The sequence below is a fragment of the Scyliorhinus torazame genome, chromosome 1 (genome assembly GCF_047496885.1).
Source record: "Scyliorhinus torazame isolate Kashiwa2021f chromosome 1, sScyTor2.1, whole genome shotgun sequence".
In the NCBI taxonomy this organism is placed as follows: Eukaryota; Metazoa; Chordata; class Chondrichthyes; order Carcharhiniformes; family Scyliorhinidae; genus Scyliorhinus; species Scyliorhinus torazame.
Window position 1 is genome coordinate 290,765,900 of NC_092707.1, and position 15,906 is coordinate 290,781,805.

At 49.3% G+C, this 15,906-nt stretch overlaps 1 protein-coding gene across 5 annotated transcripts in view; it reads left to right on the forward strand.

Moving 5' to 3' along the window:
• The window catches only part of utrn (utrophin), a 770,758-nt gene that overhangs the window by 19,711 nt on the left and 735,141 nt on the right, over nucleotides 1-15,906 (forward strand). Inside the window, exon 1 of one of the 5 annotated variants that reach the window (XM_072507469.1) lies at nucleotides 6,318-6,437. The exons of the other annotated variants lie outside the window; for them this stretch is intronic. The gene's annotated coding sequence lies outside the window, so the exon portion shown is untranslated. Of the gene's footprint in view, nucleotides 1-6,317; nucleotides 6,438-15,906 lie in introns of those variants that run through there. 5 annotated transcript variants of the gene reach the window in all.

Below are 15,906 nucleotides of genomic sequence, written 5' to 3' on the forward strand. Positions count from 1 at the left end.
ACCGAAGCCTCTACCTCACCCCTGTGGCGCCTCCACTGCCCCTAAATTTTCAAAGTCGCCGCCACCACCGGACTCATGGTGTACCTAGTCGGCGGGAGCGGTGCTGTCACCAGTGCTCCCAGACTCGTGCCCACACAGGACGCCATCTCCACCCTCTTCCATGCCGCCCCCTCCTCCTCCATTACCCACTTGCGTATCATCGCCACATTGGCAGCCCAGTAATACCCACACAGATTAGGTAACGCTAACCCTCCTCTGTCCCTACTCCGCTCCAGAAACATCCTTCTCACCCTCGGGGTCTTTTTCGCCCACACGAATCCCATGATGCTCCTACTGATCCGCTTAAAAAAGGCCTCGGGGATCAGGATGGGGAGGCACTGGAATATAAAAAGGGACCTCGGGAGCACCGTCATCTTCACAGACTGTACCCTACCCGCCAAGGAGAGTGGCAGCATATCCCACCTTGTAAACTCCTCCTCCATCTGGTCCACCAGCCTCGTCAAGTTGAGCTTGTGTAGGGCCCCCCAGCTTCTGGCAACCTGGATCCCCAGATACCGAAAACTCCTTTCCGCCCTCTTCAGTCGAAGCTCGTCTATCCCCCTTCACTGGTCCCCTTGGTGTACCACGAAGAGCTCACTCTTCCCCACGTTGAGCCTATACCCGGAAAAGTCCCCAAACTCCCTGAGGATCCGCATCACCTCCGGCATCCCCCCCACTGGGTCCGGCACGTACAGTAACAGGTCATCGGCATACAACAAAACCCGCCGCCCCCCCCCATCAGCCCCCCCCGATCAGCCCCCTCCAGTTCCTGGACACCCTTAGAGCCATAGCCAAAGGCTGAATTGCCAATGTAAACAGCAAGGGGGATAGGGGGCACCCCTGCCTCGTCCCCCGGTACAGCCAAAAGTATTCTGACCTCTGATTCGTGGCCACACTCGCCACCGGGGCTTCGTAAAGTAGCCCAACCCAACTAATGAACCCCTCCACGAACCCAAACCTCCTCAACACTTCCCAGAGGTAGCCCCACTCCACCCTATCGAAGGCCTTTTCCGCGTCCATCGCCGCCACTATCTCCGCCTCCCCCTCCACTGTAGGCATCATGATTACGTTGGTATTCAGCTGCCTTCCCTTAACAAAACCCGTCTGGTCCTCGTGAATCACCCCCGGGTCACGGTCCTCAATTCTGGTAGCCAACACCTTGGTTAACAGCTCGTGTCCAAGTTGAGGAGAGAGATTGGCCTATACGACCCACACTGTAATGGGTCCTTGTCCCGCTTCAAGATCAGCGCCCTGGACATCGTCGGGGGTAGGGCCCCCCCCCCCCCCCCCCCCTCGCCTCATTGAATGCCCTCACTAATAGCGGGCCCAGCGGGTCCATGTACTCCCGGTAAAATACCACCGGGAACCCATCTGGCCCCGGTGCCTTCCCCGCCTGCATACTCCCCAGCCCCTTAGTCAGCTCCTCCAGCCCTACCGGTGCCCCAAGCCCAGCCACCTGCTCCTCCTCCACCCTCGGGAACCTGTCGATCTAAAAATCGACGCATCCCCCCCTCCTCCGTCGGGGGCTCAGACCTATACAGCCCCTCATAAAAGTCTCTAAATACCCCATTTATTCCCACCGCACTCCGCACCGTGTTTCCCCCCTTTATCCCTAACTCCCCCAATCTCCCTCTCTGCCTCCCGCTTCCGAAGCTGGTGTGCCAACATCCGGCTAGCCTTCTCCCCGTACTCCTACACCGCCCCTTGCGCTTTCCTCCACTGCACCTCTGCCTTCTTGGTGGTCAACAGGTCGAACTTGGCCTGGAGGCTTCGTCGCTCCTTGAGTAGTCCCTCCTCGGTTCCTATCCACCCTTAAAATCTCCCCCACCAATCTCTCCCTCGCTCTCCTCTCCTTCTCCTTAAACGCCCTAGTGGAGATTAGCTCTCCCCTAATCATTGCCTTCCAGACCACCCCCACCTGCACCTCCCCATTATCGTTAGCCTCTAGATAGCTTTCAATACACCCCCGGATCCGCCCGCTCACCTCCTAATCCGCCAGCAAGCCCACATCCAGGCGCCACAGCGGGCGCTGGTCCCTCTCCTCCCCTAGCTCCAGCTCCACCCAATGCGGGGCATGGCCTGAGATGGCTATGGCTGAATACTCCGTGCCCATCACCCTCGGAATTAGTGCCCTGCTCATAACGAAGAAGTCTATCCGGGAGTAGGCTTTATGGATGTGGGGAAAAAAAGAAAATTCCATGGCCCCCGGCCTGACAAACCTCCATGGGTCTACTCCTCCCATCTGGTCCATAAACCCCCTCAGCACCTTGGCCGCCGCCGGCCTCTTACCCGTCATGGACCTGGAGCGGTCCAATGCTGGATCCAGTACCGTGTTGAAGTCCCCCCCCCCCCCCCCCCATTATCAAGCTCCCTGTCTTCAGATCCGGAATCCGGCCCAACATGCGCCGCATAAATCTGGCATCGTCCAAATTCGGGGCATATACATTCACCAAGACCACCCGCACCCCATGCAGCTTACCGCTCACCATCACATACCTACCTCCACCTCCATTGTCTGCCACGATGTTCAGCGCCTCAACCGACACCCGCTTCCCCACCAAAATCGCCACCCCTCGATTCTTTGCGTCCAACCCAGAGTGGAAAATCTGCCTTCGCCACCCCTTTCTCAACCTAACCTGATCTGCCACCCTCAAATGCGTCTCCTGGAGCATATAACCACATCTGCCTTCAGTCCCTTCAGGTGTGCGAACACACGGGCCCTCTTGACCGGCCCGTTCAGGCCTCTCACATTCCAAGTTATCAGCCGGATCAGGGGGCTCCCCCCCCCCCCCCCCCCCCCCGCCGATTAGCCATCCCCTTTTCTAGGCCAGCCACGTGCCCGCGCCTCCCGCACTCTCCATTACCCCCAGCGGCAGACCCCCACCCCGACTCTCCGAGCTCCAGCTCACCTTTGGCCAATGCAGCAGCAGCAACCCAGTCGTCGTTCCCCCCCCCCCAAAGCTAGGTCCCCCTCTAGCTGCATTGCTCCCCCATAGCACTCCCGTATGTCAGCTGACCCCGGCCACTCCCGCCACTACATCGACCCCCCAGTGTGGTAGTCTCCCACCCTCCCCTGTCCATCAGCAGGCGCTCCTCTCCAACACCGCTCCCCTGCCCTGCCACCTTATCTAGCGCGGGGTAAAGCCTGCGCTTTCCATCAGACCGGCCCCGCCCTCTCTGGCGCATCTCCCTTTTGCGGCCTAATCCCAGCTCCTCCACCTTGGGCCTCCCATCTCCCCTCCCCTCAACGGGGCTCCGTCCTTCCAACCACCGACGCCCACACTCTCACAAAACCCCCCCTTCGAACCAATTCACCCTACCCCACCCAGCACCCAAGGAAACAATACAGAACAGAACATCCCCCAACATCCCCCAAAGCACAGTAATCACAGTAGCCCCGCGACCTCCTCTCACAACCGACCCTCAGTCAGTGTCCAACTTTTCGGCCTGAATAAAGGTCCACGCCTCCTCCGGCGTCTCAAAGGTAATGGTGCTGGTCCTTAAACGTGACCCACAGTCGCACCGGCTGCAGCATCCCGAATTTCACCCCATTCCAATGCAGAACCGCCTTAGCTCGATTGTACCCGGCCCTCTTTTTGGCCACCTCCGTGCTCCAGTCCTGGTATATACGGACCTCTGCATTCTCCCACCTGCTGCTCCGCTCCTTTTTTGCCCATCTTAGGACATGCTCCCTGTCCACCAAGCGGTGGAACGGCGGATCGTTAGACTTGGGCCTCCTCGCCAGGACTTGGTGGGCCCCATCCAGCTCCAGGGGCCTCTGGAAGGCACCCGCGCCCATCAACGTGTTCAGCATCGTGACCACATATGCTCCAGCATCCGACCCCTCCACTCCCTCCGGGAGACCCAGAATCCGCAGATTCTTCCTCCTCGACCGATTCTCCATGCCCTCGAACTTCTCCATGTCCTTGAACTTCTCCTGCCATTTCTTTTTTAAAAAAAAAAATATTTTTATTAAGGTTTATTAACAACACAATTTTTTCCCCTTACAAACAATAACCCCCCCCCCCCCCCCGCCCCTGTAACAAAATAACACACATTCTCCCTGAGCAAGATATGTACATGGCAAGATGGTATATTTACATAGCTTTATACACTGGCTCTTGGCCGCATGTTCCATTTCTCCCCACCCTTCATGCCATCTCCCGCTCGTCCATCCCCTCATACAGTCTCTCATCCCCCCCCCCCTCCAAGGGCTGCTGCTGCTGACCGAACTTCCTCTAACGCTCCACGAGGTATTCTAGGAACGGTTGCCACCGCCTGTAGAACCCTTGTGCAGACCCTCTCAAAGCAAACTTAATTCTCTCCAATTTTGTGAACCCCGCCATGTCGTTTATCCAGGCCTCCAGGCTAGGGGGCTTCGCCTCCTTCCACAAGAGCAAGACCCTTCGCCGGGCTACTAGGGACGCAAAGGCCAGAATTCCGGCCTCTTTCGCTTCCTGCACTCCCGGCTCGCCCACTACTCCAAATATTGCTAGCCCCCAGCTTAGCTTGACCCGGACTTTCACCACCTGGGATATTTACATAGAATTTACAGTGCGGAAGGAGGCCATTCGGCCCATCGAGTCTGCACCAGCTCTTGGAAAGAGCACCCCACCCAAGGTCAACACCTCCACCCTATCCCCATAACCCAGCAACCCCACCCAACACTAAGGGCAATTTTGGACACTAAGGGCAATTTACCATGGCCAGTCCACCTAACCTGCACATCTTTGGACTGTGGGAGGAAACCGGAGCACCCGGAGGAAACCCACGCACACACGGGGAAGATGTGCAGACTCCGCACAGACAGTGACCCAAGCCGGAATCGAACCTGGGACCCTGGAGCTGTGAAGCAATTGTGCTATCCACTATGCTACCGTGCTGCCGCCTATTACTCCCGCCACTCCTCTCCAGAACCCCTCCAATGCCGGGCATGACCAAAACATATGGACATGGTTCGCCGGGCCCCCTAAACATCTTTCACATCTATCCTCTACTCCAAAGAACCTACTCAGTCTCGCCCTCGTCAAATGCGCTGTGAACCACCTTAAATTGTATCAGACTGAGCCTGGCACACGAGGAGGAGGAATTAACCCTACCTAGGGCACCAGCCCATAAACCCTCCTCAATCTCCTGCCATTTCTTATGTAACACCTCGTGCGCCTCCACCTTCACCGCCAGGCCCAATATCTCGTCCTCATTCTCCGAGGCCTTCTGCCACACCTCCCGGATCGCCGCCCCTTGGGCCTTCTGGGTCTCGACCAGCTTGTCGATCGAAGCCTTCATTGGCTCCAGCAGCTCTGCTTTCAATTCCGTGAAGCAGTGCTTGAGAAATTCCTGCTGCTCTTGCGCTCACTGCGCCCACGCTGCCTGGTCTCCACCCGCTGCCATCTTGGCTTTCCTCCCTCGCACTTTTCGCTGCACCAGAATTACTTTTTTTCACCGTTCCACTCCTGGTCCAATCCATACAGTGCGGGGAAATCGTACTGTCACCTTCCCACACTGGGAACCGTCGAACAAATGCTGCTGGGGCCCCTCAAAAGCCCAAAAGTCAGTTTCTGGCGGGAGCTGCCGAACGTGCGACTTAGCTCAGCATAGCCGCAACCGGAAGTCCGGAGTAACTGTTTTTAAATAAACTCCATGGATCACAAAGGGACATAGGTAATAAGAATGTACCAAGTGGAACTAACAGTTGGGGAATTGTGAGGCCTTAAAATCCATGCAGTAATACACAGTGCAGCAGAGTGTGGAGGTTTGTAGGCTTGGCTTCTGGCATGCAATTGAGTTGGGAAATTGCAATATCCCCCTGTTCTGATGGATGGGAAGAAAATATGAGGCAAAAATCATTGCCCCTGTAACTTGCTGCTGGGAGATGGTAACTCAGCACCAAGCTGGGCAAGTGAAATGAAAATAAATGAAATGAAAATCGCTTATTGTCACAAGTAGGCTTCAAATGAAGTTACTGTGAAAAGCCCCTAGTCGCCACATTCCGGCGCCTGTTCGGGGAGGCTGGTATGGGAATTGAACCATGCTGCTGGCCTGCCTTAGTCTGCTTTAAAAGCCAGCGATTTAGCCCTGTGCTAAACCAGCCCCTGTTAAAAGCTTTTAGTTTGAGGAAACCTTTCCCATGTTACAGCCAAGCATTCAGTGAATCTTATTTTTCCTGGAGTGGGTGTTGGCTGATCCAAATGAATCACTTCAGTGTTCTTGTAGTGCTCAACTTTTCTCGTTCTGTGCCCTAGTGGCAGAAATTAACCACTACAGATCAATTTCATTCAGGGTACAGACCTTGTGTGGAATTATCAAACACTGCGTGCTGTCTAAAGATTAGTAGCAGATCTTAACTTCGGCTTGTGTTAAACTGAAGGTTGCTTGATGTGCAGACTGTCTGGATATCAGTAAGTACATTGTAGAAATGAACTTTAAACCAGCAAGCTTGCTGGCTTGATCTAAGATATGAACTGTATTTGCCTAGCAGATCTCAGTTAGTTTGGCAGCTGCATTGCTCCTTTGGGCCTCTGGTATCCCTGGGCTAGGGAGGGGAAAGTTTAGACTGGGTTTCTGATTGCTGTTCAATGACTTCTGCTGGAAGTATGTGTTTGGGGGTGTTGGATGAGGACACGATTTGGCCTGTTAGTAATATCCCCCACCTCCTTGCTCCAATTTTGTGCTTTCAGTATGAAACATGTTCGCTTGGGGTATTGGGAGTATCAGATACCACAGCACCGACATTAACTTTTTTCATATTAATCTCTGATATTTGGTTTTGGTTGAATTTCGCAAATATGGACATTCAAAAATGAACTTTCTGCTTGGAAAGTGAAATATCATGACTATATATTTGTACCTAGTGTTGTATGTTTTTTCATTTTGGGAAAAATGCAGTGCAGTTTGAAACGATGTGATGAATAGATGGAAGTGTTAACCCAATCACTTCTGAATGCTTCAGACTCTAGAATTTTAATGTCACATGCAATCCACCCTCTCAAGAAGTGCTGCTGGCTTGAAGTCTCCTGGGTACACAGTTCAGCCAACATGAACTTGCTGGTCACAGCATTTTGTCTGCTGATAGTAAAATTCCAGTTTATTCAGCAGAACAAGGGTTTGCTGACTGCAGAACACCACAGGCAGCATTGCAAGAAGTTCTGTGTGAGAGCGTAATTAATTTGGTCATTAATCTCAAGTTGTGCTTGCTGCAAGCAGTACATGCTCCCAACAAAAAATATGAATCCAGTTAATGTTGCCAATGGAAATATAATCTGTTGGTGGGAATGTGCGTGGGCAGGAATTATTTACTGACAATGATGTGCTGCCAAGGATTTTGACCATGTCCATATTTTTAACAATGAAGGGATATTTTTGTTTTTTGGGTAATTTTTGGTGATTTATTTAGAACAATTGATTAATGCTTCAACTATTGCTGAATGTATTCAGCTCTTGGCTTGTGACGTTTAAAGAAAAAATCCCTTAATATATGGTTCTGAAATAATGCATGGAATTAATGACGTGTTTTTCTTTTGCTGCCTCTGCACAGTTTATCCAGTGAGACACGCAAATGAGAGGCTCCAACTTTGTTCCATGAACCAAACGTGAGTTCGCTGGTCATGGTACCGGAGTGGGACGCAAAGACAAAATTAGGCACAGTTCTTGCTCCTGACAACTTTTCTCTCACGTCCTATCCACCTATATTGCAAGTGTGTGTTTGTGCACTTTTTGGATCAAGTTTGGATTGGCTATAATGTCCTTCATGGTTAAATACCATGTCAGTATTTCATTGTCTAAGCTCATGCGGGTCACTTGGGCAAATGTCTGATGTACTATCATGGAAATATGTCCCAGCTTGAATTAACATTTGTAAGGTATCACAGTGGTTAGCACAGAGTTGCTTCACCGCTCCAGGGTCCCAGGTTCGATTCCCGGCTTGGGTCACTGTCTGTGGCGTCTGCATGTTCTCCCTGTGTGTGGGGGGGTTTCCTCCGGGTGTCCTGTTTCCTCCCACAGTCCAAAGATGTGCAGGTTAAGTGGATTGGCCATTCTAAATTGCCCTTAGTGTCCAAAAAAGTTAGGTGGGTTATGGGGATAAAGGGGGTAGGGGTGGAGGCGTGGGGCTTAAGTAGGGTGCTCTTTCCAAGGGTCGGTGCAGACTCGATGGGCTGTATGGCTTCCTTCTGCACTGTAAATTCTATGATTCTATGACAGATTGTAAATGCCTGTAAGATCTTTTTTCTAATACAAAATTAGATTACCCAATTATTTTTTCCAATTAAGGGGCAATTTAGTGTGGCCAATCCACCTACTCTGCACATTTTTGCGTTGTGGGGGCGAAACCCACGCAGACACGGGGAGAATGTGCAAACTCCACATGGACAGTGACCCAGAACCGGGATCGAACCGGGATCAGCGCCGTGAGGCAGCTATGCTAACCACTAGGCCACCGTGCTGCCCTCCTGTAAGATCTTTGTAATCTTTCGGTTTGTTGCTTGGTCTAAATGAGGAGATTTGTGATGCATCATCTGTGGTTAACTGAGCTTGCCACACTGGCAATGTAAACAAATAGTGAGGGTCAATGAATAAATTAGTAAATAAAGAGTTGGTAGAGAAGGATTGTCAATGTATCTTGCACCTATTTTTCTCTTATTATGCACCGTCAGTGATGGTCTTAACTTTGGCCACTGTTCTGGATGATAGATCTAGTTGTCACTTTTGTTTTGTTTCTGAGTTTGTAATACTGGGCAATAAAATGATCTTATTGTTGATGTCCATTTTCAGTGCTGGCTTCTTTGGTCCAATTCCAGCTTTTTAAGCTTCTTCAGCTTAGGAGGAGCTGATTGGCACTCTTTCAATCACCTCTATTCATTAATAAGAGAAATTGCCTTTTGCAGCTCTCCGCAGGCCTGAAAAGTTCAAAGAGCTGAGATTGGAGTTTCTTTGTTTAAACTTTTGAGCATAGATGGTGGACACAGAGGAAGAAGGGAGATAATGTTGACAGCAGGAAGTGAATATTATGGAGGGAAATGGGTGGCAGAGGGGCATAGCTGGCAAGGAAGAAAACGGTGAGTACTGAGGGGGAAGAGGGGAAATATAAATTTGGCTGATAAGTGAACATCAAAAAAGGTAAGTGAGGTGTATGTGGTCAATAAATATCTGCTATGGATTTCGTGTTTTTGAAGGAACTTGGGAGTTTGTTTTGTCTGTTGGTGCTACAATCCTAGTTGGTGTTATAACTAGATGGGGCGATCCCTAATGGAACCCTGGCTCGATAGACTAACTTTTACTATTTCAAATTAAAATGTGGAGGAACAGCATCACAGAACCGCTAATTAGTTTTAACAGCACGGTAGCATGGTGGTTAGCATAATTGCTTCACAGCTCCAGGGTCGCAGGTTCGATTCCCGCTTGGTTCACTGTCTGTGCCGAGTCTGCACGTTCTCCCCGTGCGTGCATGGGTTTCCTCCGGGTGCTCCGGTTTCCTCCCACAGTCCAAAGATGTGCCGGTTAGGTGGATTGGCCATGCTAAATTGCCCTTTGTGTTCAAAATTGCCCTTAGTGTTGGGTGGGGTTACTGGGTTATGGGGATAGGGTGGAGATGTGGGCTTGGGTAGGGTGCTCTTTCAAAGAGCCGGTGCAGACTCGAAGGGCTGAATGGCGTCCTTCTGCACTGTAAATTCTGAGAAAAAAAATATTTATTAAACATGAACAAAAATAATGATACAGTACGCCTTTACTCCGCCTTAGCTTAACAATTGCACACAGATTTTTAAGATGCAAAGTACATCTTCAGGTACAATGGTCTCATTGGCACACAAGTCCCTTTTAAGCACACAAGATGACTGGTAAGACGCACTGTTCTCTGAACCCAACTGAATGTCTGTGGATTCTTGAAATCCCCCAAATGATTATTATATTGTGTCTTATACCGTGCCTCATTGAACGCTGGCTTTCACTGGAGTGATTACAAATTTTGCTTTCAAAAGTCACACTTTTAAATCTTTTAAATTATGCTTTCCCTCAGCTGCTTCCATCAAGATTTTGCTTCTCGGTTTTCATAGAATTTACAGTGCAGAAGGAGGCCATTCAGCCCATCGAGTCTGCACTGGCCCTAGGACGTAACCCAGTAACCTCACTCCATCTAATCTTTTTGGACATTAAGGGGCAATTTACCTAACCTGCACATCTTTGGACTGTGGGAAGAAACCGGAGCACCCGGAGGAAACCCACGCAGACATGGGGAGAACGTGCAGACTCCGCACAGACAGTGACCCATGCCGGGAATCGAACCTGGGATCCTGGAGCTGTGAAGCAACTGTGCTAATCATTATGCTACCGTGCCGCCCATCTGTGCTACCGTGCCACCCATACACCTCTTCCGTGTTGCGCTCCATCCTTGCACCTCTTCCTTCAAGTTCCCTTTGTCTTAACAAATTCCCAAGGTCCAACCACCGATTTCCACAATTATTCAAAATAATTTCTCACAAAGAGAATTACTGTTGCACATATCTTTTTGGCCTCTCATGATTCAATGCCTTTTCAACTCTCTTTGACTTTACTGAACATTAATTTGATCTGGTTCCCAATTTCCTCTGTTCTGTCAACTCCAGACTTTTTGGAAACTCCTCTTCATTTGTGTAGTTTCCTTAACCAGCTGGACTTGAGTTTTCCGGCATCTGTTTTCTTAACCATTACTTCATAGTGTCGCTTTTCTTCTCCGAAGGCTCTCTAGCCTTCTAGTGCCAGCTGCTTCTGGTAGAGCAGTGAGAGTTTCTTTCTCTCTCTCTCCTCGCTCTCCCTCTTTCGCCCTCTCTCCAACTGCAATCAAATTAGCTAAACTAAAACTTGAAAGCTTCTTTACCTGACAAGGCCGAGTTGCTAAAGAACCACTGCTGATTTATTTACTCTTCACGATGTACAGCTCTCTAAGCATAAAAATACCATTGTCCAGCATGAATCTAACTATTGGTTTTACTCTTCCAGGCACAGAAACACTAAATTAAACTGAAAACTATACCTTTTTCTAATGTTTACCAATACAAATATAAATCCCTTAAAGCTACCTTTATTTTCTTAACAGTTGGCTAAGTTGTATTTTTCTTTTGTCGCTGGGAAGGAATTCTGCATTCGCTATGAGGAAGAGTTGATGAGAATTGCTAGCTGCTTGCGGCATTTGAATCTGCAGGGTTTAAAAAGGTGAACACGTTAGAGCTATTTGAAGAGGGACATTGATTGCAATGTGTTTGTTTCTGTCTTCGCCCAATGCCAACATACTGATTTTGAAAAGCGGTTTTTGAATAGCGATGAGCAGTGGGAGATCTAGCTCAGAATTTGTTTCTGCTTCTCTAGCAGAAAGCTTTAACTTGCAAAGTCTAAGTAGGAAAGTATTTTTATAAATAAAACCAAGCCTTAACATGGGCTAGCTGTATTGGAGAACACTGATGTACTGAGTCTCAACATCTTTTGTATTAATGTGACCAGAATGAAGCAAGTAGACAACATGGTGAAATAGGGTATGGAAGAAAAAGTAAAACATGAGTGCCAGTATAATGAACAATTTTTCCTCAATGTAGACTTCTATGACAGTCGATTTTAAAAAAGATCAAATAATCTGACTGCCTCAGCAGCAACTCAGTCATGTAGTGAAATTAGTACACGCGTGGGAAGCTGCACATTCATTAGCTGGTAACCACGTTTGCCCCCTTTAATAAGGCCTCTCTGTAGTGGTCACATTCTTTAAAATAATTTTGGGGAAAAAAGGACAAATAATCTCCTAACTAAAGATCAAACTCTTAAATTACAAAAAACTGCTGGGTATTAATGGTAGGTCTGTGTCTTTGATGTTCCCAGGACATAGTTTATAATGAGTTGTTACTCTGTTTTGCTTTGAAATCCATTTTGTTTTCTTATTAATGCACACTACAGTCAGAGATCTATGGCATGGAGGGCTGCATGGTGGCACAGTGGTTAGCTCTGCTGCCTCATGGCGCCGAGTTCCCAGGTTCGATCCCGGCCCTGGGTCACTGTGTGTGGAGTTTGCGCGTTCTCCCCTTTTTTAGTGTGGGTTTCGCCCCCATAACCCAAAGATGTGCAGATTAGATGGATTGGCCACCCCAAATTGACCTTCTTTGGAAAAAATTAATTGGGTACTCTAAATTTATATATAGAGATCTATGGCCATGGATTCTTAACTATTGCCGTTTTGACAGTAGTTGTGTGGGGCCTGTTAAAGGTCTGTCAAGGGGTAACACTGACGGTTACCTCATGGCACCGAGGACCAGAGTTCGACTGTGGCCTGTATAAATGTGTGGTCTCTTTGTAAACTCTGTAATTAAAAAAAAAAATCTCAATGAAAGTAGCTTTAAAAAAAAAAGGAAAATGGTTCCACCGGGAATGCTGGGAGCATTCGTCAAACAGAATTTTGTACCTGGAGGTACCTAAGCGTGTCTGAGCCTGAATTTCTCTTTCAATTCTTCAAGACTGACAAACTATCCCTCCAGGAATAGATCTCACACTCTCTTCAGCCCCTTCCCCACCCCAAACATAACATCTCCCCATGCTGGCTCAAACAGCTGGTTGACACAAATCGGGACCAGCCTTGACACTGACCCCAGCTTGAAATGTTGATAGAGTTTCCTCCATATTTTTAAAGTGGACACAGCAACTAGGTTTGGCGAGTACGGAGCGGAGCCCAATCTCGAGCCACCTGAACCCCCAGATACCGAAAGCTAGTGCCGGCTGGGTGGACAGGTAGTTACATCAGCCTGGCTCCCTTCCCCCAAAATGCTGACCAAAAATACTCACTCTTCCCTAGATTTAGCTTGTATCCAGGGAAAGATCCAAAGCTATTCAGTATATTCATTATGTCTCCCATAGCTGGCCCCAGATCCTTCACGTTTAAGAAAAGATCATATGCTTCCAGGGACCCCCTATGTTCCATATCACCCCTAACTATCCTGCATCACTTGTTTGAGGCCCTCAGAGCAGTGACCAGTGGCTCAATCGCTAAACCGAAAAAAGGGGAGACCTAGAACCTTGCCTCATCCCCCTGTGCAACCAAAAAGACCCTGAACTTATGGTTTTGGTACAAATGTTGGCGGAAGGAACCTCATACAACAAACACACCTACGACACAAATTCAGGGCCAAACCCATACTTCTCCAAAAATCCAACGAGGTACCTCCGATCGAACGCTTTTTCCGTATCTAATGACACAATTATCTCAGGTTCTGGCCCAGCCCTTGGGGTGAAATCCACATTCAGCAGTCGCCTCACATTGGACAACAGCTTTCAGCCCTTTATAAATCCTGTCTGGTTCTCCCCAACTACCTCCAGGAGAGGAAGGATTCAGAGATGGTTTTTAATTATAGTTAATAATTTAATATATAATTTTAACTATTATATAATTAACTATTTCATTTATCTCAATATGCTGACCCTAACAGACTTTGGTGTTCTGGTTTAGGATTGATCCATCAAGTGCCCACTTCAAATCTTGAAGCCCTACAAAATTGAGACTGGAAGAAACAATGTATCGGTGGTGTGAATATGACGGGTTTGAGACAGCTGCGTTTAAAGGGCTGGAGATTTCAGGCTGCGGGATTTCAGTACTGTGGGCCTAGTTTGAAGGCACACTCCATAACAGCAGAGTGTTGTCACTATGTATCTTTAGGGGAAAATTCACATGTGAATATGCTATAATGTGCCCAAAAGCTTCTTATGAGGTTGTCTTAAATTCATTACTTCTAGTTGTTCCTGCGCATGTCACCATTGGTAGCAGACTGACAAACATCAATATTTCACCCTGATGTTTATAGATCAAAAGATGCTCCATGTGGAGTTTGCACATTCTCCCTGTGTCTGCGTGGGTCTCACCTCCACAACCCAAAAAGATGTGCAGGGTAGGTGAATTGACAATGCTGAATTACCCCTTAATTGGAAAAAAAAAAGAATTGGATACTATAAATTAAAAAAAAAAAATGCTGTCCACACTGTTTATAATTTGCTGTGGGATTTATTGCATTATACTGAAATCTTAGGACAACGTTGTAGAGAGAAATGAAAACCTGATGAGTATTTGAAGCTGGGGTAGCATGCATGATTCTGCAAAGAAATACAATTCTGGAAATATTCAGCAGGTCTTGCCACTTCTGTGGAGAGAGAAACAGTTAATGTTTCAGGTTGAATGTGATCCAAAAGACTCTGAAGAGTCATATTCGACTTGAAATGTCCAGATGCTTTTCTGCTCCTCCCCCATGACATGCTTGGTGGTGGGCAGCGGCCCTTTATTGGCTGGCAGCGGTATCTTCTGGTCCCGCTGCTATCAATGGGGGAGAGATCCTGCCAGTCCTGCTGAGTATTTCATGATGTTAGGATGTCTGTGGGTGGCCCGGAGTACAGCGGTTAGCACTGTTGCTTCACAGCGCCAGGGTCTCGGGTTCGATTCCTGGCTTGGGTCACTGTCTGTGCGGAATCTGCACGTTCGCCTGTGTCTTGTGTGGATTTCCTCTGGTTTCCTCCCACAAGTCCTGAAAGACGTGCTGTTAGGTAATTTGGACATTCTGAATTCTCCCTGTGTACCCGAACAGGTGCAGGAATGTGGTGACTAGGGGATTTTCACAGTAACTTCATTGTGGTGTTAATGTAAGCCTACTTGTGAGAATAAAGATTGTTATTATCTAAAGTGATTTACAGCTAATGAATCACAATTGAAGTATAGTAAATGTTTTGTTTTAGAGTGTGTATCATTTATTATTTCCCATCTGAATCATTTAGTTAATGCAGGAAATGAGGAGCCAAATTGCACATAACAAGATCCCACTAACGACATGGAAATAAGTGAGCAAATAGAACATAGAGGGCGGTACCCCCCCCCCCCCAAAAGCCGGGTGGGAGAATTGCTGGGGCGCCATGTGAATCACGCCACGCCGCCCTGACCCCCGCACGCGATTCTCCCACCCCGCCGCGCAAATCGCGCCTGGCCGCTCTGAGAATCGCCGCAAACGTCAAGCAGCGATTCTCCGGCCCGGATGGGCCGAGTGGCCGCGTGTAAACGGCCTAGTCCCGCCGGCGCCGTTCACATCTGGTCGCTGCCGGCGGGTATTTGGCGCAAAGGCTTGGGGGGGCTGCCTGTGCGGGGGGGGGGGGGGGGAGCCTCCGGAGTGGCCTGGTACGTGATCGGGACCAACTGATCGGCGGGCCGGCCTCTGTCAGCGGGCCTCCTTTCGTCCACCGGCAAGCCTGGATCCATCCGCCATGTTTGTGCGGGACGGCCTGGGGGAGGACGGCCACCGCGCATGCGCTAGTTGGCGCCAGCCCAACTGCGCATGCGCGGGACCCAAGGTCTTTTACGCGGAGCCGGGTCTCTGACGCTGCGCCGAGGCCCCGCCCCCATAAATCGCGCGACCCCCCTGCTAGCCCCACGGAGGGGGGGGAGAATCGGGGTCTGGGAATGGGCGCCAATGCCGGAGTAAAACACTCCAGTTTTTACTCCGGCGTCGGCACTTAGACTCCCGCTGGGAGAATCCCGCCCAGAACATACAGTGCAGAAGGAGACCATTCGGCCCATCGAGTCTGCACCGATCCATTTAAGTGCTCACTTCCACCCTATCCCCGTAACCCAGTAACCCCATCTTACCTTTTTGGTCACTAAGGGCAATTTATCATGGCCAATCTACCTATCCTGCACGTCTTCGGACTGTGGGAGGCAACCGGAGCACCCGGAGGAAACCCATGCAGACACGGGATGAACGTGCAAACTCCGCACAGACAGTGAGCCAGCGGGGAATCGAACCTGGGACCCTGGTGCTGTGAAGCCACAGTGCTAGCCACTTGTGCTTCCCTGCTGCCCTAAATAATCTATTTTTGTGATGTTGATTG